Source organism: Pan paniscus, chromosome 4 (genome assembly GCF_029289425.2).
Source record: "Pan paniscus chromosome 4, NHGRI_mPanPan1-v2.0_pri, whole genome shotgun sequence".
NCBI lineage: Eukaryota > Metazoa > Chordata > Mammalia > Primates > Hominidae > Pan > Pan paniscus.
The window spans coordinates 115,591,827-115,619,646 of record NC_073253.2 but is presented as its reverse complement, the minus strand read 5'-3'; the positions used below and the strand labels follow the sequence as shown (position 1 = coordinate 115,619,646).

The following is a 27,820-nucleotide window of genomic DNA, read 5'->3' as shown; positions in this document are numbered from 1 at the left end:
ATCACTATTCTTTAAAGTTATCTTGGCTTTTCTTAGTCATTTAATCTTACAGGTGAATTTTAGAATCAACTTATGAAATTTTAGATTTATCTTAGGAGTTGTCAAATACTGACAGACTAATTCACTAAGTAATTGTAATCACAAAAGATCCATAACCATTTTAAAAGTTATTGTAAAAGGTACTCAAACCAAGGTGTGAAAATCCCTGTGTTTACAGAAACTGTAAGAATAGCCTTTATTAGAGTGAACAGGCAACCTACAGAATGGGAGAAAATTTTTGCAATCTATTCATCTGACAAAGGACTAATATCCAGAATCTATAACGAACTCAAACAAATCTACAAGAAAAAAAAAAAAAAACAGCCCCATCAAAAAGTGGGCGAAGGATATGAACAGACACTTCTCAAAAGAAGACATTTAGGCAGCCAAAAGACATATGAAATGATGCTCATCATCACTGGCCATCAGAGAAATGCAAATCAAAACCACAATGAGATACCATCTCACACCAGTTAGAATGGTGATCATTAAAAAGTTAGGAAACAACAGGTGCTGGAGAGGATGTGGATAAATAGGAACACTTTTACACTGTTGGTGGGACTGTAAATTAGTTCAACCACTGTGGAAGTCAGTGTGGCGATTTCTCAGGGATCTTGAACTAGAAATACCATCTGACCCAGCAATCCCATTACTGGGTATATACCCAAAGGATTATAAATCATACAGCTATAAAGACACATGCACACATATGTTTATTGCGGCACTATTCACAATAGCAAAGACTTGGAACCAAATCAAATGTCCAACAATTATAGGCTGGATTAAGAAAATGTGGCACATATATACCATGGAATACTATGCAGCCATAAAAAATGATGAGTTCATCTCCTTTGTAGGGACATGATGAAGCTGGAAACCATCATTCTCAGCAAACTATCTCAAGGACAAAAAACCAAACACTGCATATTCTCACTCATAGGTGGGAATTGAACAATGAGAACACATGGACACAGGAAGGGGAACATCACACACCGGGGCCTGTTGTGCGGTGGGGAGAAGGGGGAGGGATAGCATTAGGAGATATACCTAATGTTAAAAGATGAGTTGATGGGTGCAGCACACCAACATGGCACATGTATACATATGTAACTAACCTGCACGTTGTGCACATGTACCCTAAAACTTGAAGTATAATTTAAAAAAAAAGAATATCCTTTAATCTGAGGTCTTTACTATATCGTAGTAATCTGGCTTTATGACATCAGGATATATACTGTTTCATTAATAGTGTGACCACAGGCCGGGTATGGTGGCTCACACCTGTAATCCCAGCACTCTGAGAGGCCAAGTTGGGTGGATCACCTGAGGTCCGGAGTTTGAAACCAGCCTTACTAACATGGAGAAATCTCATCTCTATTAAAAATACAAAATTAGCTGGGCATGGTAAGGCATGCCTGTAATCCCAGCTACTTGGGAGGGTGAGGCAGGAGAATCACTTGAACCCAGGAGGCGGAGGTTGCCATGAGCCGAGATCGTGCCATTGCACTCCAGCCTGGGCAACAAGAGCTAAACTCCGACACACACACACACACACAAAAATAGTATGACCACGGCAAGTTATTTGCAAAATCTTTAATTTCTGATGAACAAACACTTTTAGGCCTACAAACTAGTAATATCCTTGATTTTAATGTTCAATTACATGTACTTGCAATATCTTCCTGCCAAGAAAATGTATATCCAATTACCAAATTGTATGCTTTATAAATAATCATTTTTTTCAAAGTAATGAAACATTGTATTTATTTAAAACCTAACCTGTTACAAAATCAAAACACTTCCTTTTTATTATAATTCTGCATAACACTAATTTTATGTTAAACTTTGTATTTATTAGTATTTGTTAATTCATCTCAAGAATTATACTTTCTACAAATTAAATCAAATATTCTTTTAGCCTTGAATTTCCAGATTGTCATGTCACAGCCATTTGAGAAGGTTACTTTGAAAAATGTACCAAAATAATCATCACTGATTAAGTTAATGCCTAATAGCAGTAATGAGGAGTTTAATTCTGGACTTGCTTAGCTGAAAATTAAAGTTTTAGATAGAGTGATGAGATAAGTAAGATGAAGACTTTGCTGGCTGGCAACTTACTGTATATTTACCTTTGCAAAAAAAAGGTACCTGTGTGCTGGTGACTTGTAGATAAAGTAGAATTGACTGTGGCAGACTGCCACTGCTACTGCTTGAGGCCATCATTACAGCAGTTGCTACTGTTACTGCCTGAGACCATCATTACAGCAGTTACTATTGTTACTCCTTGAGACCGTCATTGTAAGTTACTACTGTTACTACTTGAGACTACTTATAAGACTGAACAAAGGAACAAACAGTAGAAATGAAAACTTAAGACAAAAGAAACTGTTTTAAAGGAAAGGGCCAGGGGAAGAAGAGAGCTCCCTGCTTCTAGTGAGCAAAGGCACTCCCTGAGCTTCCACATCCCTTCGTATTTATTGGATAACAAGAGCAGGGAGGAGGAGGTAATGATTGGTCAGCTGCTTGATTGATCACAGGTTCACGTTATTGCTAACAGGCTTCAGATTTGCCTGATCACAAGAAACACTTGTACCTGGGTCATGACTGCCCTCAGCATTCCTTCTGGGTGGCAGACAGTTTGTCAGTTTGCCAACATCCTGCTTTCATGAGAACAGTTTGCCATTTACTCATATAGCCTCCAGTGGTATACTGAGTTGATCACGACCCTCACTCTTTTGGACTTCAACAATTGACTTTCTAGGGCACTTAATAGGGTAAACAGCAGCTCTACCAGCTCTACCCAAATCCTGTAATAGAGATGGTGTTTCTGTGAAATGAAGGAAATCTATATACAAAATGTGAGAGCAAATCAAAATCAATTAAGCATACCATGACTGAGCTTCTAGAGATGAGCTTTGGAAAATCCTGAAAGATTTATTTTATTTCACAAGAAGGCAAACATCCTTGACAAGTGGGTAATACACGTTCTGCTTGTATAATTCCTATGATACAGTATTCACTTCAGTTTGACTTAAGTAAAAATCATGGAATGGTTTCTACACATTAAGCACTCTGTTAAAAGCTGCAACTACAAATAGCAATGGTGTGTGCATTTGTGTGTATGTGTATTAGCATTTTATCTTGTTTCAGGATGTGTTTCTAAATATGTAAGGACTTACAGAAAAAAATCACAGTGAATAAAAAACAAAATTTTTAATAGCAAGGGGAAGAAAATTAGGTGTATCTGTAAACATGGGTAATATAAATAATTATGCCATAAAGTCCTCTTCACTTTTGCAAATAGGACACTAAATGACAAGTAAGACATGTCCATTTGTGTTCAATTGAATATTTTCTTAGGTTGTTTTTCAGAGAGGAATGAGTGAGTGTGACCATTCTAAACATTTTTGACTCATAATGCCAGTTTGTCCTCTGTGAAGGTTATTTCAATTTATAATCTTGCCAGCTTTGTATAACAATGTCTGTTTTTTCCATGTTAGCTAGTTCTTCTGATCATTCCTTGATTATGTTAATATATTCTTTAATTTATTTCTTATATTATCATTCTTTTAATCATTGCCATCTTAATTAAATAATATACCATTTCTATTTTCATTCCCATGGCTATTAATGCAGTCGAAATTACCATGTAATTCGGCGTTTAATATTGTATGAATTGCCTGTTTAAAATCATTATTTTTTTCTTTAACTTAGACATTTGTCATTTTCTTGGTGATTATCTCTTAAATAATCACAAAGACTTTAACATATAAGGACAATAACTTATTTTCCATCACAAATATTAAACAACTTTTACTCTCCTGTTGTGAATACTTCTTTTTACGAATTTTTTTCTACTAACAGTATTTCTTCTTTTTCTTTTTCTTTTTTTTTTTTTTTGAGATGGAGTCTTGCTCTGTCACCCAGACTGGAGTGTAGTGGCACCATCTCAGGTCACTGCAACCTGCACCTCCCTGGTTCAAGCAATTCCCCTGCCTCAGCCTCCCAAGTAGCTGGGATTATAGGCACACACCATCATGCCCAGCTAATTTTTTGTGTTTTTAGTAGAGACGGGGTTTCACCATGTTGGCCAGACTAGTCTCAAACTCCTGACCTCAGGTGATCCACCTTCCTCGGCCTCCCAAAGTGCTGGGATTACATGCGTGAGCCACTGTGCCTGGCCAATATTTCATTTTTTTTTTTGGTTTCAATCACTATACATTTCTTGTGTCATATATGCCTTTGCCCTCAAATTTTATAGGTTGTATTCAGACCAAGATTGTATAAATATTTATGCATATTTACTTCCCATAATTTAATAAAATTATATCATTTTACATATAAATATTTACATATAAATTTGCATATATATTCATGTAGAGTTTATTTGGTATAACCTGGGCATCTCACACTGTTTATGATTCTAGATGGTTAGACAATTACAATAATACTGATCATTAACTAATCATTTATTTCTTTGCCAAGATGAAATGTTAAATTTATAATTCTCTTTTGAACTATTTGTCCTTCTTGATTATTAATATCATGCTAATACAGATCTTCTGTTTCAATTTTTAGAAAAGAATAATATATTTTCTAAACTTTTATTATTTTTTTCTTGATAACATTTTTTCTTTCAATGTTTTGAACTCTTTAGTGGATAGTCATCTTACTAGTTACTGGGGATTAAGTCATGTACCAAAGAAATATCCACACTGAGGCTACATGTTGTATGAAAAATCAGCGCTAAACAAATAATTATGTAATTTGTTATGTACTTGAAAACTCAACTGGTATGTGGAGGAAAGAGAGCTACCCAAAGGATCTAGAAAAGATGAATATGAGGAATCTTATCTGAGATATACACCTACAATGTGCCCACAAAAATTAATAAAAAAGGAGAAAAAAAATCTGAGAAATATATCTTGAAGACCAAGTCTAAAGATAATGAATTAGTAATAAATGGAATAGAATGAATTTCTCAAGAAACAGGGACTGCAAATGTGCAAATATCATAAGATGATACAAGAAGAATAATACATTTGGAAAATGAAAAAGCAACTGGTTTGTCTGGACTGGAGAAAGCAAAGGGTAGAGTGGCTCGAGCTGAGACTGGTGTCTAGGGCTTACATCATTCAGAAACTTAAAAACCATATAAGTATATCTAATGTTTTCCCTGAACAATAATAACAAATTATGAGTAAACTTAAGCAAGAGAGAGGGATTATGGAATTAACCTGGCTTTAATACTGGCTTTAATATGAAGAATGAATTGGGAAGAAACAAGAGTGGATATAGTGAGACTGGGCAGGAGGCCATCCCCCTGGCAGGCAAAAGATAATGGTGGCTTAGAATAGGGTCATGACAGTAAAGAGAGAAGATATGTTAAAGAGACACTTAAGTGGGAAAATTAAAGGGATCCATTAATTCAGAGGGAATAGACAATAAGAGAACAAACGTATGAGAGAATCCCTTTAGGATTCTGGGATTGAGACTAGGCAGATGCTGGTGGCGTTCACTGTGATAAGAAACACTGAAGGAAGAGAACCAAGTTTTAGATATATGTAATTTTATTAGTCTATGAATGACTGAAGGAATAATGTGCGCCTGTAACTAAGAGGTGGAATTTCAATGAGTAATGTATTTTAGGGAGTCGTCAGCATGTGGACAACCATTTAAACCACGTTATCGATGAGAGCCTATACAGAAAAAGAATATGTTGAGAAAGAAGGCTAGTTAAACCTTCAACCTGTAATACTTACAATTTAGATATCTAAAACAAACTGGCAAAGAAATTTGATAAACAATGACCAGAAACATAAGAGAAAAACTAGAAGAATGCAAGAGAAGCCAAGAAGTACCAGAAGAAAACAGTAAAATAGGCCGGGTGCGGTGGCTCACGCCTGTAATCCCAGCACTTTGGGAGGCCGAGGTGGGCGGATCACGAGGTCAGGAGATAGCAACCATCCTGGCTAACACAGTGAAACCCCGTCTCTACTAAAAATACGAAAAAAAAAAATTAGCCGGGCGCGGTGGCGGGCACCTGTAGTCCCAGCTACTTGGGAGGCTGAGGCAGGAGAGTGGCGTGAACCCAGGAGGTGGAGGTTGCAGTGAGCCGAGGTCGCGCCACTGCACTCAAGCCTGGGCGACTGAGGCAGGAGAGTGGCGTGAACCCAGGAGGTGGAGGTTGCAGTGAGCCGAGGTCGCGCCACTGCACTCCAGCCTGGGCGACAGAGTGAGACTCCGTCAAAAAAAAAAAAAAAAAGAAAAAAGAAAGAAAGGAAGGAAGGAAGGAAGGAAGAAAACAGTAAAATAGAGCTAATGAAACAAATCTAGGAAAAAGAGAGGAAAGCATAATTAACAAAAGTCAGAAATATTAAGTAGCTAGTTAAACCAAAATACAAAAGGAGAAAATTTAGAGTCATAAGAAATAATTGTGCTTACCTCTATGTAAAACTTAAAAATTAAGCAATTTCCTAGAACAACATAATTTACAGAAACCTGTTTTTGAAAAAAACACACCAGCATTTTAAAAGACCAATTTACATAAAAGAAATGAAAAATTTTGTTAAGTACCTATCGCCAAAAACTACTAAAGATTATTTTTTGGAGGAATTTTCTGCAAAACCCAAAAGAAAGGATAATCCCAATTCCAAAGCTGTTGCAGAGGATAAAACAAAAAGGAAGTCCACAATCATTGTTATTTAATAATTTTATAACCAACACAATTAGAGTATAGAGGAAAAATGAGTTATAAGCTTTGAAGATAGGTTTTACATATCTATTTGCAAATTAGATGACTGGGGATTGCTATTTTGGAGGTAAATTAAGTGTAATTAACAAAAATCACTACAATAAATAAGAGAATTTGGCAAGTAAGCCACAGAAAATAATTATTATAATTAAAGCAAATGATTTCATGTATACAACTTGTTAGAAAGTATGACAAAATGAAAAATAAAATTTCAAAAAGCAAGAAAAGTACTTAGCAATAAATTTAAAAAATTGGTAAAATTTTAATATACTTCTGACAAAAGACAGCTTGAGGTAATAGCTTACAGAGTTGTTTGATAGGAAGATTTAGCATAAAAAGAAATCAGTTTTCCCCATTAATTTATAAATTTAATATGCTCTTGATACAAAATTAACTGTTTCTTAAACTACATTGCTGACTTTAAATTGCATATTGGAAAATTTAAAAGTAAAAAGAGCCATAAAATTTATGAAAAAGAAGAGCAATATTTTGTAATTAGCACTCTTAAATAGGAAAACATATTATAAGTCTCAGTAATTAAGATATTGTGGTATTGGCACATGAATATGAATTCAATAGAAATGAATAGAATTTTCAAAAATTGATCTCAAACTTATTTAAAGGTGGTATGTTAAAGCTAGTATGTTATAAAGTCACTTCATACCAGTATGGATAAAATGACATTAAATAAATGGTATTGGTGCAAAAATACTGTCAGATCCATACCAGAATCAATTTCAAATGATTCAAAAATTTACATGCAAGGAAATGAGTCCACAAAAGCTACAGAGGGTGAGACTGTGTGGGGTGGGGAGACAAGAGAATTGTTTTATAATCTCGATGGACAAAAAGGCCTTTCTAGGACTCAAAATTCAGAATTCATAAAAAAAAATAACAAAACAACAAAACACTTTTACATGGCAAAAGTCGTCATATTGAACAAGGACAAACGATAAACTGAAAAAAATATATGCAAGCCACATCATAGTTTAGATCTGAAATATATAAAAATTTTCAATACATTGGTAATTTAAAAAGAAAGTCTCATATTAAATTCAAAATTAATGTTAAAGAAATTTGTATTAAATTCATCTTGAAATTAAAAATCTGCAAATATCTCAAATACCTGAAAACACATTGACCTCACAATCATAGAGGGGCAAATAAAAGGTAAACAGAGTGCTTACTTCAGCAACACATATAACAAAAATTGAAGCCATTCAGAGATTAGCAGGGCCTCTGAACAAAGAGGATGTGCAAATTCATGAAACATTTCATATTTTTTAAAGCGACTATTTTTCAGCATCAACTTGGCAAAAATCAAAGTTTTAAAACACAACTGGCAAGTCTGTGGAAATAGAAACTCTCATTCATTGCTGATAAAAGTCCAAGTTGGTACAATCTAAATGGAGGATAATTTTGAAGTATCTGTCCAAGATTACAAGGTATCTATCCAATATTATATACACTTTCAGCAACAAATTCTAGGAAAGTATCATACAGGTAAGTTCCCATACACAGAAAATAATGTATGTACAAGGTTATTCATTGTGGTATAGGCTGTAATAATGTTTAGAAACAAACTTCATTATCTGTCAACTAGTAACTCTTTAAATATGTTATATCCCCAGAACTGAATATGAAACACTATAATACAATTGAACATGACACAATATGATCTAGGAAGATCTTGAGAAACATTTTAAAGGAAGAAAACCCAAATACATAAAATGTGTACATTATGATATGATTGGTATAAAACATGAGAAAAACATTTATTTATATTTGCTTTTATGTGCATAAAAATCTCCCTAAAAGTAGAGAATAAAACAGTGGCTACCAGGAGGGAGTCCTGGGTAGAAAATGCGGGAGATGCAGTTTAAATAATACAAAGTAGCAGACAAGTAAGATGAACAGGTCTAGATAGCAATGTACAACATGAGGACTATAGTTAATAATATTGCCTTGGGCCTCACACCCAAGTTAATAATATTGCCAGTGGCTCACGCCGGTAATATTAGCACTTTGGGAGGCTGAGGCAGGTGGATCATTTGAGGTAAGGAGTTCGAGACCAGCCTGGCCAACATGGCAAAACCCCATCTCTACTAAAAATACAAAAACTGGCTGGGCATGGTGCCGTGCACCTGTAATCCCAGTTACTCGGGAGGCTGAGGCAGGAGAATCGCTTGAACCTGGGGGGTGGAGGTTGCAGTGAGCCGAGATCACACCACTTCATTCCAGCCTGGGCGTAACAGCAAAACTCCATCTCAAAAAATAAAAATAAAAATAAATAAATAAATAAATAAATAATATTGCCTTGTATTTAGGAGTTTTGCTAAATGAGTAGATATTAGCTGCCCTTGCCACACACATACACAATAGAGCAGCTATATGAAATGATAGATATTTTAATTTGTTGCATTAGAGTAATCATTTTACTATCTATATGTATCCCACAACATCATGCTATATATCTTAAATATACATAATAACATTTACATTAAAAAGTTCTATAGGAAGATCCCCAAGAATCTAACACAGGAATATCTATTTAGTAGTGTACTGGCAACTGGGCACATGACAAACAGAGTGGCAAGGAGACTTTGCATTATATACTTTTTAATACACTTTGATTTTGGAAACTTGTGAATTTTTAAAAACACATTCAAAGAAGACTGTTAGGAATAAGGAGTAAAAGGTATCCTTGTCTTGGGTTAGGAGTACATTTCTTAATCTGATTGGTAAGCATCATTACAGGCAGTAAGATGCTAATGGACAACAGTTTGTGTACCAAAGGAGGGTTATGATTCTCCAGGGGTTCTTATCTTGCTGGGACTGATGGAACAGCCACTGTCTAAATAGCAAGAAAAATTTTTAAAGTCTTGATACAAAAGGCTCTTACTGGACCATAATATCACCCATTATAGCTGAAATTAGCAATAGGCTTATTATTAAGCATGTCTTTCTAAAACTGATAGAGAGTGGCGTTGCAGCACATACATCCATTTACTCAGTTGAAGACTATGAAGCATGCTGTTGAGCTATAAAGCATATTCAATGGTGCGCTCTGCTCTCAAGGAGCATACATTCTAAAACGGCAAATAAGTGATGTGTGCAAATACTCATAACTATAAACTTAAAAATGCAAAAGGTTACAGAAGAGATAAAATTCCATGGGTTGTAGAAGAGCTAGAAGTGAATTCCTGCTGGAGAGCAGAAAAGAGAAGATGAAGGGAGGCTTGACAGTTGAGTAAAGGAGGAAGGCCAAAAGGATCAGTGAGTCAATCAGCACTTAGAGACCATAGCATGTGGACAGGAAGAGAAAAAGAGGACAAGGAGAACAAACACATAGCTTGGTCTTCCTTACGTATAAGGTATTACAAAAGTAGAATTGTTGGACCCAGATTATAAGACCCTGAATTGAAGGCTAAAAGGTTTGAATTTTATTCCATAAAACTGGGAAGATTCTGGAAGTTCATGAGAATGGAAATAATAGCATCCAAACAGCCCTGTAGCAAGCTTGACCTGGCTACAGATTTGTAGGGTGGGTTGAAGAAAAGGGTTGATGATGAGGAAAACGACAGCAAGTAAGGGCTATCAGAGAAATCCAAGTGAAGCATGATATTAATCAATAATGCAAAGTAACAGATAAGTGGCATTATGTGGAGATGTGAGGAAATAGTGGGGACTCAGTTAATATCTATTATATGAATGGATAATAAATAAATGAGGGCAGGCAGATGGAAATAAAATAAGGAACTATTTTTTTTCCTATTTCTGACTCAAGTTATTAGTCAAAAGCCTGCATCCAGTCTTCCCTCCAGAGTTTTATCTCCCTGCCTGACACCCTTAAAGGAAAGGCAGAAACAATAGCCCGTTATGAAAGGAGGAAAAGGACATCTTGGCTTTCCTATCAAAGAGCTTACTAGAAAAATTCTGAGCTGCTGTTCTTCCTGGGAGTTTTTCTGTTGAATGGTACAAAGTTGAGGAACATGGCAGAGGACTGTGTCTTTATAGGTGCGCACACAGGGGTCTCTCAGTTACCTTACAAGGGATTTGAACTTGTTATTTTTCTTGTAGCCACAGATTACTCATTACTAGATAGGTATAAACTAGACCAAATTAAGAAATGAGAGAAGAAGATACAGAAATTGTTGGTTCTTTAGTTAGTACAGGACTTAATCCTGGATGCTTTTAAAATATGGAAAGGGAAACAGATATCTAAGGAAGAGAGGAAAGATGGATGTATAGAAAGAAAAAAAGCTAGGAAGGGGGGAAAGAGAGAGACAAGGAGAAAGGAAGAACAGAAAGAAAGGAAAGAAAAAAGAATGAAGGATAGAAGGAATGAAGGGAGAAAAAATAATGAAGAAAAAGAAGTAAAGAAGGAAGGAAAAAATAAGTTATTTGGAAACTGCTGGAAGATTTACATACATTTATCTCTAACCAATGAAATAAGCACTATAATTTTTTTTTTATTTTACACCTAAATCACTGGTATTACTATTTCATCTCTCAAGCCTTCTTACAAAGCCATTCCTTTGGGCAGCAAGTCAATATTTAATAAAATAGCAGAGGACAATGTGAGAATATGGACTGTGTGGGAAAAGATTTTGATAAGACAATTTATGCCTCCTTTTCAATTCAACTGATATTGCTATGGGGGACTGCACTTTTAGCAGTCATTGTCAGATCCAGTTTCTATGGAAATTTTAAGCTGCTGCCATTGGATAAAGTCAATGATGCCATGGGAACAACATTCTTGATAATGTCAAGTTTCTTCTTTGAAGGAGCGATTCGCTACTTTTTTTCTGAAATATGACAAAACCAGTGACAATTTAAAAATTCCTTCATATATGCACACCACATGAACAACTCACGCTAAAATTTTTCTCATAGCTGCTGTTAATAAGAGAATTATATATCCAAATAATAATATTTCAATTAACAGGACAAAGAATAACTTAAAAATCAATATGAGGCATAGACTGTCTTCATTTAAACTTAGCCATTTAAATCACACCTTATGTGTAGACGTGTTTTTTATGTGGACTGCTTTCTCCATTAAATATATGACATGTCCTAGCCGGGCAGAGAAATTCTCCCTGCTTCTCTATACTTTGTTACATCTATCTTGCCATTCACCCCACAGCCTACATTCCACAGTGCTAAGAATCTCAGCTTCTTGCAGACATCTTAGCCTTCAGTTTACAACTAGCCACTGCTGAGAGGAGTTAGCAGCAGAAAGAAACTATGTGCGATGAAGGGTGGGGTGGGAAAAAGCACTCTCTTATTAAAATATTTGTTATGTAACTTCAACCAATACACGTCACCTACTGAGTAAAGGATATTGTTCATTCTGAGCAATTACTCAAATTGTTTCACAGTGTGTTCTATTTATTTGTATAAGCATCGTTAATATGCAAACTGAATCATCCCTTGGAAACCTGAAAGTGAATTTTGTGATAATACAAGGAATCCTAGGGTAATCATACCAGATGTCTTCTGCATGCCTTAATTTACAAATGCCAACAATAAAAAGGAGGAAGAAGGAGCCAGGAAGATTGGATGCAGTAGCCACCAAGGTAAGTGAAGTCCTGTCTCTTCTTCCAGTCCTGCTGCCTCCATTTTTCTTGGTAGGAGAGGTATGTGTGTGTATGTGTATGTGTGTGTGTGTGTGTGTGTGTGTGTGTGTGTGTGTGTGTATCAGGGAGTTATATGAGAGACTAAAACATGTGTTTTAAAACATTGCGTGGCAAAATTTAACCTAAATGGAAAATTTACTGAGGGTTGATTTTCATTTGTTTGCTTTTGTTTTTGATTTGTTTCATTTAATGGTGGGTGGGGAGGGTTAATGGAGATGACAGAAAAGCGAAATCCTTTCAAGCCATTTCTTAGTACAACGACTGCTTCTTTGACCACCACTCTTCCATTTTATAGAAGCAGATCTCAGCTCCTGTTTGATCAGATTTTTAAAAATTAAAAATAAGAGGCTGGGCATGATATCTCATGCCTGCAATCTCAGTACTTGGGGAGAGCAAAGTAGGAGGATTGCTTGAGCCCAGAAGTTCAAGATCAGCCTCGGTAACATAGTGAGACCCTATCTTTACAACAAAAAATAAAAGAAAGAAAAATATTAGCTGGGTGTGGTGGCACATGTATCTGTGGTCTCAGCTCCTTGAGAGGCTGAGGCAGGGGGATTGCTTGAGCCCAGGAAGTGGAGGCTGCAGTGACCCATGATCATGCAACTGCACTCCAGCCTGGGTGACAGAGCACAGCCCTAGCTAAAAAAAAAAAAAAATTAAAATTAAAATAATGTGTGGATTACTTACCGAAATTCCCCAGATATGATGCAAATGAAAAAAACAGATACAAATTAATGTTTCATGAACATAATGAGACTTCTTCTGTTTTACCTATTGGGTCCAGTGGGATTCTTAGCTTCCTTCTCATTGATTTTTGTGATTATTTTGCTGCCTGCAGGTCCAAAGAATCGTATTCCTGTTAGATGAATTGCCATTATCTCATTTTTTGATGTGAAGAAGCTCACGGGGATAGAATCCCTTTGAGTAATCTGTTGAAGTGTAGTGGGGTACCTTCTGTTATCTTCAGAACAGATTGGGCCCCAAAGGTGAATGTGCCATGCTGCCATGGGCCAGAGTGAGCTGTGCCAGTTTAGGCAGGGATTACTAACATAGGCAGACTGTAGGACTCAGATAGACTAGGGAAAGTTATAAATCAATAATGATATTTGGATACAAATGCTGAGAGTCAGTTATACCTAGACTTCTCCACCAAGTACTCTCACTGTTATTCAGAGGGAAATGGTCTTAACTGACATTAATTCTGCTTATTCTCCGACCTATTTGGTTGACTCTGTCCTTTTAAAGTTTTGCATATCTGAGAGTTTTATTTTGAAATCTTTCTCAATGTTTGCAGGAATAACTATATTTTCACCTTGACAGAGTGGCATATGTGCCCGGGAACTTCCCTGACACCAGGGTAGAAAAAAACCGTTGTGTCTTTCCCAGCTCCCTTCATTCCCCTTGCCCCGAATGCATCCTCTTTGGATTTCTTCTGTCTCCAAAGGCCATAAACAGTATGCAGAGTTCAGCTAAAAGATCCTTCTTGGCCAGGTGCCATAGCTCATTCCTGTAATCCCAGCACTTTGGGAGGCCAAGGCGGGCAGATCACTTGAGGTCAGGAGTTCGAGACCAGCCTGACCAACATGGTGAAACCCTGTCACTATCAAAAATACAAAAATTAGCCAGGCGTGGTGGCAGGTGCCTATAATCCCAGCTACTCAGGAGGCCAAGACAGGAGAATTGCTTGAACCCGGGAGGGGGAGGTTGCAGTGAGCCAAGATCGCACCACTGCACTCCAGCCTGGGCAACCAAGAGCAAAACTCCATCTCAAAAAAAAAAAAAAAAATCCTTTGCAATCCCTATATGAGACAAGGACAAATCCGAGTGAACAATAAGACCAGTAAACAATCCATTCCCAACTGCTGCCCTGAATTTAAACCATAGTATCTTGAGATGCTGCTTCATCAAACCTGCATTGGCTTTGACATGAAAGCCTCCCTGGGTAGCAGTCATGGGAGGATAAAAAGGCTAATCACACTGCACTTTCGGAAAGAAAAATGGGATCTCTATGTAGTGCTGGTCCATGTATCATCACTATTTTCAGGACAAGTGAAATGTCAAGGCTAAAATACCCTCCAGCTATCTATAAAATAATGTAAGCCAGATACACAGTCATGGCAGAGTTTTGAAATATTATTCAATTGGCTTTCCCCATCAGAAAAAAACCTAAAAATATATATTTTCTGCCTCACATTTATCAAAAAGGGTACTGAATTAAAAGTAAAAATATGGCAGTAGTCTGGTATCCTGTCAAATTTAATCTATGTGAAATAGTCCAATCTATCCCACAAAAAAAATGCATTGTAGTAAAATTGGAAGGCTATTTCAATGCAATGCTTGATTTTTCTTTAAGAGTACTTTGCTTTATATACTTGTGTATATAAAAGACAGTGTTTGGCTATTGCTAATCCTATATATTAACTCTTCTGTTCACAAAATGGAGAGCTGCTGGAGATTAACGATATTTTATTTCTTCTTTTTCCTATTTTAGAAAACTTTTAAAAGATTTACATTCACATGTAGTATATAAAATTTTGGACACACAAATGCATATATATATGGGGTGACCCACTTTTGACAAATTAATTGAAGCATAAATGTTAATGGTTAGGGCTGAAATAGGTGGTAGAGGTATGAATAATAGTTCCCTTTTTACATATAAGCCATGGTTAATGTTATCACATTTATTTTATTTTGTATTTTAATCACAGAAGAAAACATAGGCTTACTGCTGCCAATATACATTTTGAGCAGTGATAATGCTCTGTAAATTTGAAATCATTTTTTTCAATAAAAATTTAATTGATATGGCTACTTGATATTAATCACTTGTGTAGGTTTTAAGAACACACACACTTTTTCTCTCCATTGAACTCCTAATCTATTATGATTAGCATACTACTTTTAATGAAGACTTTCAAAAATAAAAAGTCTTACAGTTTTTAAGTTGTTTACAATGATTACAAATAGGCAGCACACAAAGATAAAATTTTGGTTCATCTCTGAATAATTTTTCTCTATATATTTTCATATATAAATAGAAAATGAAAGGAAAGAGACTCTCTCTTTTTATCGATTGTGGGAAAATAGTCCTGTAACGATGTTCACATGTCAATGATATTCATATCAATTCTATACTAACTGATCTGGTGCTAAAAAAAACAAAACTCTGCTTACCCACACAACTTAATTATCGTTTCAGCTTTCTTTCTTACTTAACTTTTGTTTTAGGCTTGGGGGTACATGTGAAGGTTTATTACACAGGTAGACATGTCTCATGGGGGTTTGTTGTACATATTATTTCATCACCCAGGTATTAAGTCCAGTACCCAATAGTTATCTTTTCTGCTCCTCTCCCTTCTCCCAACTCCCTCCTCAAGTAGACCCTAGCATCTGCATTGTGGAAAGCAGTATGGTGATTTCTCAAACAGCTAAAAGCAGAACTACCATTGGACTCATCAAACTCATTACTGGGTATATACCCAGAAGAATATAAATCATTCTACCATGAAGACACACGCACACGAATGTTCATTACACCATTATTCACAATAGCAAAGACATAGAATCAACCTAAATGTCCATCAGTGACAGACTGGATAAAGAAATTGTGGTACATATACACCATGGAATACTATGTAGCCATAAAAAAGAACAAGATCATGTCTTTTGCAAGAATATGGATGGAGCTGGAGGCCATTATCCTTAGCAAACTAAACCAAATACTGCATGTTCTCACTTATAAGTGGAAGCTAAATGATAAGAACTTATCATTTCAACTTTCAAAGATATGATATTAATGTCTCAGTTAGTAGGTCAAGCTTGCAATTCTAAGATTTGCTGAAGAGAAGGCAGATAATGGGAATGGGTTCCTATTCTTCCTTTTTTCTCTTCTCTGTTATAACATCCCCACCTCCCCCTAGTGATCTGGAGCTAGTTAGTACTCAGGACCCTGACTTAGAAAATATAACGACTATTACTGTAAAAGAAGAACAACATATTTTAACCAGTTGAGGCCTCTGAGAACAGTAAACATGTATTTTGCTCTGTGAAAACAAATGTAACTTAGAGGGCAGGAAATAATCATGTAAATTAGGGTACCAAAATAAATTAACAAGATTCACTCGCTTTTCCACATTAGCCTGGAGAATGCCTTGCTCCAGAAGTAATAAATTTTCCACTTAAAAATAGAAATTCTTCAATCAAAAGAAATCTTAAAGATAATTTTATGTAATGCACACTTGCCTATGTTGTAATGAAATCAAAATCCAGAACGATACATCTCAGAAATGGCAAAGCTCTCTTGTCCTTGATTGTGATGCCTTTTCAGCAGATATTCTTGACATCTGAATAATATAGAAAGGCTTATTTATTATAAACCTCTTGAAACTTAAACTGCAAGACCTCTCACTGGAATAGGCAACTGGTAAGAAATGTCTAGCAATTTTGAACTATTGTATTTTTAAGATTTTATTAAAAATTACTCCTCCAAATTGTATAAGCTTCTGATTCCACCGAACCTCAATCCCCCTGTGATGATGTGGATATTGTATAGAGTTTCATATTGTTGTAACTTATCAACTCTTTATTGGGATTGACTAGAGTAACAAAGGTCTAGCCAATTAAAATAATCTAGACTGGATCATTACATACTTTCCTGTTTCAAACTGTCAATTTCCAGGCATTCTTTTATTACTTATGAATCACAGTTTCTTCCATTTTAATAAGAACTCATTTCTTACCACCACTCATTAAATAAAGCTAACTAATATCAAGGTAACTTCATAATTCACACTCACTTAAATAAAAAGTTTTAATTTGTTAGGTAAAAAATGTAGAAGATAAGATGAACCTATATTTCATGATAAAGAATTTGTCATAGTAATTTCATTATATTGAAACAAAACTTTGACTTACATACAAAGGAGAGGAATTCTAATGAAATTGACACTTCCTATTTATTTAATTTTCTGTACTTTTGTTCACATAGAAGACAATTTAGGAGCCTTTCTCATAATGTAATTTTAAATACTGTTCTGTCCCCACTATGAAAATATTTCTCCCTCTCAACTACATATACTTAGCATTAAGTTTTAGTTACATGATTGATAGTACGAATAAATAATAAACACTTCAAAATTTATCACATTATGGCAAGAGAGGAGCATAATATCAATAAAAACAAAAACAATAAGAAAAAGAATAAGGGTGAGCAGACCCTGATATAAATTTTTGAAACCATAAACTACAAATCCACAAATACAGAAGACTTCCTGACCATCTGAAGTAAATATATACGTATGTATATATATGCTTATGAATATAATAGATTATACTTAGTACTAGTTATTCATGAAATTTTATAAAGAATTTTTACATAAGGAGATCGTTGAGCTTTTATTAAAGGAATTTATCTAACTCTTTGAGAGTTTAGAAAAATATAACATATTTTAAGCAGTAAAAGCAAATTAAATCTAATTAGATAATATCAAGTTATTCATTTCAAGATCCTCTAGATGGCAGGATCCTAGAAAAAGACTGCACTTGGATGGAAAAAATAACATTTAGTAGAAAATATCTGTTTGAAGTGGAAAAAATCTATGTTCAATTCCAAAATAAATCTAATACTGTCCTTGAGAAAAACTTAAATTTAATGGTCTGCAGTCACCCACTCCACGAGAAAAGTAGATTGGAAAAGATGACTTTTCAGGAACAAATTTCACAACACTATAATGTTGATTAATATATTAATAAATATTACTAGGATAGGAGGTAAGGGGCCCATGGCCATTTATATTAGGGAAATTTTATAACACCTTGAATCCCCTTCTTAAAGAATTTTATAAAAGAACAAGAAATTTTGCCATAAACAAATCTTGTTGCTTTTGCAAATCTAAGATTCTCTAACATTTTGACTCTTAATCTTGTTTTCTCTGAACAGCTGTTAACAGTAATATTCTGTCCACAAAACTCAAGTAAACAGAAATGGAGAAGATCAAGTGTTCCTCTAAGTTTCACACAGAAGGTTCTCTATAAATATTTATTTCATGAATAAATCAAAGCCAGATGTTATAAGCTAACTTGAACATTGTGAGACTTGATTTCATTTATATACTGTTTTCTGTAGGTGGTGTCTTTGTCTTGTCTGTTTTGTGTTGGTATAACAAAATACCTGATGCTGAATAATTTGTGAAGAAAAGAGGTTTGTTTAGCTTGTGATTCTGGTGTGTGGAAAGTCCAAAAGCATGGCACCAGCATCTGCTTGGCTTCTGGTGAAGGTCTTTGTGCTGCCATCCCAGAAGGTCAAACGGGAAGCAGACAAGTGCAAAGAGACAAAACACGAGGAGTGTCCTTGCTTTATTACAACCCACTCTCATAGGAACTAATAGATTCCCACGAAAACTAATCCAATCTTGTGAGAGGGAGAACCCACTACTATAAGAATGATACCAAGCAGCCCAGGAAAGCAGAGCCCCCTAATCCAAACACCTCCCACTAGACCTCACTTTGTAAGGGTTCTACTTCCCAAATTTGCCACACTAGTAATTAAGTTTCCAACATGAGTTTTGGAGGGGATGCTCAAACAATAGCAGCTGGCAGTGTGATGACATGGATACATTAATTTTTGTATTATTTGACCAAGGAGTGATATTGAACTCTTATCCCATTTGTAATAAATATTTAAACTCCATGCTAATTATGTATTCTGAAGGTAATATTAACTAAGACAATACTAAATCTTTCTAAAACCATGAATATTTTAGCTAAAATGCGAAGACTTATACCAGTTCTAAAATGATGGATTGTCTAATCCTACTGTCAAATATTTGAAATCTCTCCAAGCAATTAATGAATAATTCTAACAGGGATATATTTTTATTTTTGAACCAAATTCAAAGTTAGTATGAATTTTTATCTTAGGATCTAGAGTTGACATTTCAAATTTTCTGAAGAATTTGAATTTTTCTAAGAATAAATTATAGTTGTACTGGACTCTATTAAATATAAACAACACATTTTCTCAGACTCTTGGTCATGATTTTGATCTATTTAACATAAAGAGAGCAAGAGAGTGAGTTAAATTGTCAGTTTTGTGAATTCTGCTATTGACATTAAACAAATGCTCTTAAATGCTGTGGAATTGATAGTTTTGTATTAGAGTCAAAATGTGATAATGAAAATGTAGTGTTATAACATTTATTTGTAAGCAGCTCAAATCTCAGGCTTTTTTATTTTAAAATTATTTTTCTTTTTAATTAACTCAATAATTGTACATATTTATGAGGTACATTGTGATGTTTTGATAGACATATATGTTGTGTGATGATCAAATCAGGGCAGTTAGTATATCCAACACCACAAATATTTATCATTTATTTGTGGTGGCAACATTCAAAATCTTCTCTTCTAGCTGTCTTCAAACACACACAAGGCATTATTGTTAACTATGGTCACCCTACTGTGCAACAAAACACCAGAATTTATTCTTCCTTTCCAACTGTAACTTTGTATTACACATTAACCAATGTTTCTGCTTTACTCCTCTTTCCTTCCCTTCCCAGTCTCTGGTAACCATTGTTTTATACACTACTTTTATGAGATCAACTATTTTAGATTACACATGAGTGAGATCCTGTGGTATTTGTCTTTCTGTGTCTGGTTTATCTCACTTAACATAATATCCTACCGGCTCATCCACGTTGCTATAGAGAATTTTATTTTTTATGGCTGAATAGTATTCCATTGTGTATATATACATTTCTTTTGTCCATTCATGCATTGTATTTTTATTTTTTAATGGATTATCTTAACATTCCATAAGTCAGAACTTTTTAGTTGATAAGAGAATGAAGCTTAGGAAGTTTATATTAGATCAATACTGGGTAAATAAAGCAACCACCTTTTTAATAAATCAAAAGGCAGCAATAAAAATTGAACTTTATGTGTTAAAATAGAGGCTTTAGAATGGTACATTTAACTTACACTATGATATATATTTTATGGTTAATATATGAGCTTTGAAATATAAAATTTAAAATTAGTAGCTCTTCTAATTATACATGATCTAAATTTTTTCTATATGAAACATTATATTTTCCTAAAGTTCAATTGGGTATAAATTTTACTTTTCTCATGTACTTTTCCAAAACACAATATTTTGTGGTTTATACATGGATACATTTTCCAAGTAATAGGCATACATCCCATGAGAACTAGGCCCTTTGAGCTTTAGAGAAATAACTGAAGCATGTACTATATCCAATAAATGAGAATAGCTACCATTTAATGAGAGCTAACGATACACTAGGTACTGAGATTAGGTACTGTTTTATTATCATCCCTGTTGTACAGTTGAGGAAAGATATTTAGTAAGATAAAATAACTTCCAATTTTAAAAGCCAGTGAATGCCAGAGAACCACATTTTCTTTTTTTTTTTTTTTTTTTTTTTTTTTGAGATGGAGCTTGCTCTGTCACCAAGACTGGAGTGCAGTGGTGTCATCCTGGCTCACTGCAACCTCTGCCTCCCAGGTTCCAGCGATTGTCCTGCCTTAGCCTCCCCAGTAGCTGGGATTACAGGTGCATGCCACCACACCTAGCTAATTTTTTGTATTTTTAGTGGAGATGGGTTTCACCATGTTGGCCAGGCTGGTCTCAAACTCCTGACCTCAAGAAATCTGCCCGCCTCGGCATCCCCGTGCTGGGATTACAGGCGTGAGCCACCACGCCTGGCCCCATGTTTTCTAACGAAGTTCAGATCACTTGAACTACCTCAGCCTAGTGCTCATTGTGAAAAGGTCCAGAGGTGCAGAAAAGGGACACTGATCAGACTACCATGACCACTGGGTTGATGATCTGTCATCCATGGGTAGAACTTTGTAAGTATGAGATGCTGATGAGATGTGATAGGTCAAGGGGCTGCTGTCACCCAGGTCACTCAGGGACCAGGCTGGGGCTAGGTGAGGAAAGTTCTCCCTTTTAATTTCTGAAACCCACTGTGGTTAATACTGGGTATGGATGAGGACAAAAAATACCTTTTCTACTCTTTGGGAGGTAAAATGCAGGACACAATCATCCCCCAATCCCATATATAGTTCAGCTGAACCAAAGACAACTCTCAAATGGAAGATCAGTATTTTCACTAGGTTGAACAAATTGGATAATGGGATAAATAAAACCTATGTTTGGATTAACATCTGACCACCCCAGACACTTCAGATGTACTGAGTGCCCAGACACATCACTTCTCCTGGCTATGTGGTTTGAAGTAAATATATTTTTAAAAAATTGTTTAAAAGGCACAAAGATAGAGTTCCAAGCATTTCTACAAATATGAACTCATTAATCTTCATAATTATACTATCAAGTAGAATATATATAATATATTATTATCCCCAGTGATTAAGTATCATGCCTGAAGTATCTCAGCTAGTAGGTAGCAGAGCTAGAATTTGAAACCCTGGAGTCTGGTCCCAACCTGTGTCTTCTTCCACTATGAAACTTATGTTATTTTCCATCTCACACTGCCTGAGTTGATGGCCCTGGTGGATGACTGTTTCAGACATTTTGGTCTGGATAACTCACTATCCAGTCTATACAACACAGACCAGACAAATCCCACTAATGGCTGAAGCAGATTAATTATGCCAGACATTGACTACTTCACACTGATTAAGATGTTATTTTAAGTACGAATTTTGAACAAGTGCATTAGCAGAGGTCAAAAATAAAATCCCTGATATAAGCAAGCTATACTCTAATCTACAAGACAGTGAAAATAGAACCCCAAATTAATCAAATAGGCAGTAACCATGGTGGTTAAGAGCACAGACTTGGGGCAGATTATCTGGGTTTGGATTCCAGCTCCATCGCTCACCAGCTATATGGCTTAGCCTTTTTAAATCTTTGTTTTCTTATCTTTTAAAAGGAAGTAATAATAACTATTTTTTGTTGTCCTAAGGATAAAGTGTAAAGCTTATAATGGAAAATGACACATTTTAAGGACATAGACAATGAACAGAACCTGGAAAATGCAAAAAGAGAAATACAAACTCCATTATTACAAAGATACTGTCTTTAGTCATAGTTGGTCAAGCAATTTTAGCAGGGTTTTAGTGAAAAGGAACTGGAAATCAATACCCATGCTCTACTTTGTGTTTCTTTTAGAGTGTTGATGAAAAGTATCCCCATGTTAGTTGTTCTCAGCTAATTGTTTTGTTACCTGCGGTAGATTTCAAAATGTGGCCACAGATGTCTCCCAATCCAGTGTGTACCCACTATGCAATGTGATTTTTGTCATTCCTTTAAGAAATGGAGTCTATGTCCTCCTCTCTTTGAATCTGGGCTGGCAGTTGTCCAGTAGAATAAAGCAGAAGGGATGTCATAATACTTCTAATTGCTAGGACTTAAGAAACTTTGTAGTATTCCTATTGTTTTCTTGGAATACTATTTGAGACCACCATCTAAAGAAGCCAAGCTAGCCTAGTAGGAAATTGGAGGCAATACAATGTGTTACTTTTAATACAAGCAGAATTATCATGCAACTGCTTCTCCATAAACTGTAAGATTTTAGAAGTACTTCGCAATTACAATGCTCTTTTATAAGCCATGAAACAGTTATAAAACAGTCACTCCCTTCCACCAGTCAAGTTTGATGTATTAGCTGCTTTGTTGGAAGTACCACATTAAATTGACATGATGGTGAATGCAGCTGTAAGTGCACTGATTTCATTTATCTTTTCTTAGGTTTTTGTTATAACAGTTTTTGCTGCTGTGATGTCCCTCCCTAAAACACCACTGATTTAGGTTTGGCTATCTTCAGTGTTAACCACGTAAACCAGAGTAAACCCACATGTTATTACACATTAAATATGAAAATTCAGACTGCATCCCTGGTATCTTCTTTCCACTCTGCCATATCTGACTCTTTCTCCTCTCTTCTCCAATAGGCATGGAGAGCCGCTCAGCAATGTCACACATAGCAAATACAGAGTGGAAAGGCAGTTTCATGCCTAAACTCCATGCGTAATTCTCTTGGAGCCACAAGACACCCATTCTTCCTGGAGAAGGAATGAAAAAGCAAAAACTATAGACTTTTTACATCCAAGTCCAAGTCCCATGACAGTAATGGCTGATTGTTTATCCCATTCCTTCTCTACTCCTTCATTTCCTGTCACACAGGGGAGGTCTGAGGGGGTGAGGGCTAAAATGATGCTGGGGTGTAGAAGAACTGGTGGGGTTCCAATTGAGTTCATTTCTCTCTAGAATGTGAGGTACTTGATATTTCATCCTCAACTTTGGATAATACCTACGAATTTTGGTAAAAGGAAAAGTCCTCTTCAACATCATTTTCCATAGTGATGTGTAATTCTAAAATGACACTATCATTTTGTTTTCACCCATGTACTAAAATACTATAATTAATGTAACTTTTCTTATTCCCAAGCTTCTTTCACAGTGTCTGCTTTATAGGTGGTTATTTCTATGTACTTTGGTACATTTTATTAAATCACTTTTTAAAATATTTTTTAAAAACTCTACCTTCAATTCTTTACATACTTCTACTTAAATGGCATTGCACTTGTTAAAATATTGTTTTTATAAGTGTTTGCATGAATAGAATTAATTTTAAAATACATGAAGTTTAGCTCAGAACAGATTTATTCTAGCTTACATGATGGCTCAGTTTCCTAAAGAAACTGGGTAATTGTGTGTATGAATACTCAGGAACAGGATAACAAAAAGGAAAACCAATTTTTGAACTATTTAAACCATAATTGATCAGTTTTGGTTTTACATATGTTACATAAAGAGAAGTGAAATTAAATATCATTTATTCTTATCATACTCCCTGTAATACCTAGCTGGTTCAAATTAAACTGTAGTCAAAATATTCTTTTGCTCCAGAGGAAAAACATTAAACCATTAAGCCATCTGATTAATTTATTTTGTAGCTGAACTGTATCAGTTTGTTCAGGGGTCCTAATTTCTCAAGAATTCTTTCTTAAACTTGAATATTTAACAGAGTCCTTCTAGGAAATGAGGAACCATGTCCTAAATGAGGAACTGTGTCCTAAATTCTACTTCTAGGTCCTATATTGAATGATGAAAGAGTAAATCCATCAACTCATCAATAAGTGTTAGAAGAATTAATTATCACTTTCAATTGTGTCTACTCACTAATTTTTGGTTAGCAAACAAACTAGAGATGGAGTGCTTATATGAATCAAACTTATTTGTGCCCTACTGTGGTTGAGATGTCTTCAACTCCTCATCTACTCATTTGTTCAGAATATATTTTCATGCCAGAATATTTTGGCTGGGATACAGTAGAAAATAAAAAGAAATAATCTCTGGGTTTATAATATTTGTCTTCATATGATTATCCCTGACAATCATAATTCTGGCTGGGAAACAGACAATAAACAGATTGATAATATAACAAGTGTCAAATTCTAATAAAAATAAAACAAAATAAGAGTGATAAAGCATCCTGGGGTTTGGCCAGGAAATTATTTTGCATTTTAATGATCACCAAATTGATGCCACAATTTTAAGCTCTTTATTTCATTAATTCAACAAGTATTTATTGAGGGCCTAGTCTGTGCCAGGCACTAGAGAGGCAACAGAGAGCAAAACAAGCATGTTCTTTGTATGGATGTGTTTGGAAGAGAAATAGCGATCTTGCAATAGCTTCAATACATGCAAAAATTGGTAACTACTACACATTTTTTTGGCATCCCGTGCACATATCAATTCATTTTTATGGTGACTCACACGTACATACTATGTCCTTGAATTGGATAATAGTGGCTCTGTTGTGCTTACTGCTGTAATTCTTTAATCAATCACCCAGAATACAAGAGACATTCTGTGGACTTAGAAAGTAAACCTAAGTAATTCCAGTGGCAAAACCTTGACTCAGGTTAGTCGTCAAACTAAATCTACTCTTCCTTCAATTACACGGATCATTGCTTTAACTCTTTACCTGGCTTTAGTGGCAAGAACCTTACATCTTAGAATAAGATAACATCAGATGTGATCATTTCTTAAAGATGAATATAAAATATATTTCTCATATACCATAGTATCTGCTTTAACTTTCCAAAGCAAAAATAAAATAAAATAGCAAAGGAAAAATAAACATTAAAAAAATCAAGATATATTACAACAATCAATACTGGATAATGAGTCATGGCATACTTAAAATAAAAATTGTGTTTCAAGTAAAATGGTAATTTTAGAGAATAACAAGCTCTTTACTTATTATTTTAGCCTTTATATTTCTTGTTTTTATTTGCTAAAATATTAGTGTCTAAAGCTGAGATGTCAATCTACACATTTTAAGATGTGAGCATATATGAATCTGAATGAGGAAAAAAAGAGAAAGAGTCGAGGAGATGGGCAAAGAACCTGAATAGAGATCTTTTAACAGAAGACATATATACATGGCCATTGGCTATATGAAAAGGTGCTCAACATAACTAATCATCAGGGAAATGTAAATCAAAACCATTATGAGATTTCACCTCACACTTATTAGGATGGCTACTATAAAAAAGATGAAAGGTAACAAGGTTAGCAAGAATGTGGAAAAAAAGGGAACCCTTGTACAGTATATACTTTGTAGTGTACTTTGTACACTAATTTACACTGGTGGAAATGTAACTTAGTATAACCATTACAAAAAGCAATATGAAGATTCCTCGAAAACTTAAAAATAGAACTACTATGTGGTCCATCAATCCTGCTTCTGAATATGTAGCCAAAGAAAATGAAATCAGGATCTGTACTTCCATGTTCATTGCAGTATTACTCACAATAGCCAAGAGAGGGATGGAATCAACTAAATGTCCATCAATGGATGAACCGATAAACAAAATGTGATATACATGCATACATATGTATGAAAATATATATGCATACATATATATAATAGAATATTATTCAGCCCTTGAAAAAAGAAAGCTCTGCTATTTGTGATAACATAGCTGAATCTGGAGGACATTATACAAAGTGACATAAGCCAGCCTCAGAAAGACAAACACAATCTCATTTATATGTGGAACCTAAAAAGTCAAACTCATAGAAACAGAGAGTTAGAATGGTGGTTGCCAGGAACTGGGGGAGGGAGAAAAGGAAAGATGTTGACCAAAGGGCACAAAGTTTTCATTAATACAAAATGAATAAATTCTGGAGAGCTAATGTACAACATGTTGACTATAGTTAATAATACTCTACCAAAAACTTGAAATTTGCTGAAAGAGTAGATCTTAAATGTTCTCACCACAGAAACAAAGAGAAAGAAGGAAAGAAAAAAAGAGAAAAAAGGAAGAAAAAGTAGAGAAAAGAGGATATGGTAGCTGTGTGAGGGGATGGATATGTTAATTAGCTTTTTGTCCTTATTGTGATCAGTTCACAATGTATATCAAAACACCAAATTGTACAATATAAACAATTTTTACTTGTCAATTATACCTCAATAAAGCTGAAAAAGGAATCAAAGAGATAGGTTTAATCAGTTAAATTGAAGATGACAAAAAGGTTTTCCAATTATTGTTACTTATTCACACAAAGATATTTGTATTTTTTCCTGTTACTAATCTACAATCAGGTGTTATATTCAAGATATTATCATACTAAATTTCTCAAAAAAAAAACAATAGGACAACAGATGTAATTCCATTCCATCATTTCTGAAAAAATTATATTCGACTTCTAAGACAATATAAGTCATTATTTCTCAAGTATTAATCTTCCTAATTCATTTACAATGACAGCATTCTAGTTACATGCAAGCTGCTTAATTACAAACTATTTTGAATATATCAAAACTACATAAAATTTTAAATTTTATTTATAATTATACAAGTAACATAAATATACATTACCATTATAAAATATTAGACAACAAAAAATGTTTATGCTTTTTGTTTTTACTATTTCCAATTTAAGTTTACTTGTATGAAGTAACCATCTATGATCAATAGTTTACTGATTAATAGATTTCTACAATTACAGACATTTGTACACACATATGTACATGTATACACTTTTTGTTTTAGTTTTCATGTAAATGATAGAAATGTATCATTTTACAACTTACTCTTTTTATTTAAATTGTTTTTGAGATTTGCCCATGTTACTTACTTCTCTACTGAAGAAAAATTGTAGTCCACATCTTTTCATTTTCCTAAATAATATTTTAGTAAAAACATCTGCACATGCTACTCCAGTCATATATTGAATAATTCTCTTAAGTGAATACTAAGAAGTGGAATTGGTAGATCAGAGCTGCAGTCTAAATCAATTCTCCAAAATTGTCTTCCAATGTGGTTATACCATTTAATACTACCACCAATCACCCTCATCCATGAGAGTACCTTC

At 34.7% G+C, this 27,820-nt stretch overlaps 1 long non-coding RNA gene and 1 other non-coding gene across 2 annotated transcripts in view; both read left to right on the top strand.

Moving 5' to 3' along the window:
- The first annotated feature begins 7,972 nt into the window (after positions 1 to 7,972).
- Positions 7,973 to 8,077, top strand: LOC112439928 (U6 spliceosomal RNA). The gene has a single exon (XR_003028149.1). It is a non-coding gene; the product is annotated as a U6 spliceosomal RNA (small nuclear RNA).
- A 3,891-nt stretch (positions 8,078 to 11,968) lies between these two features.
- The window catches only part of LOC134730454 (uncharacterized), a 96,509-nt gene continuing 80,657 nt past the window's right edge, over positions 11,969 to 27,820 (top strand). Inside the window, exon 1 of the long non-coding RNA XR_010112223.1 lies at positions 11,969 to 12,375. This is a non-coding gene — a long non-coding RNA (uncharacterized LOC134730454). The remainder of the gene's footprint in view (positions 12,376 to 27,820) is intronic.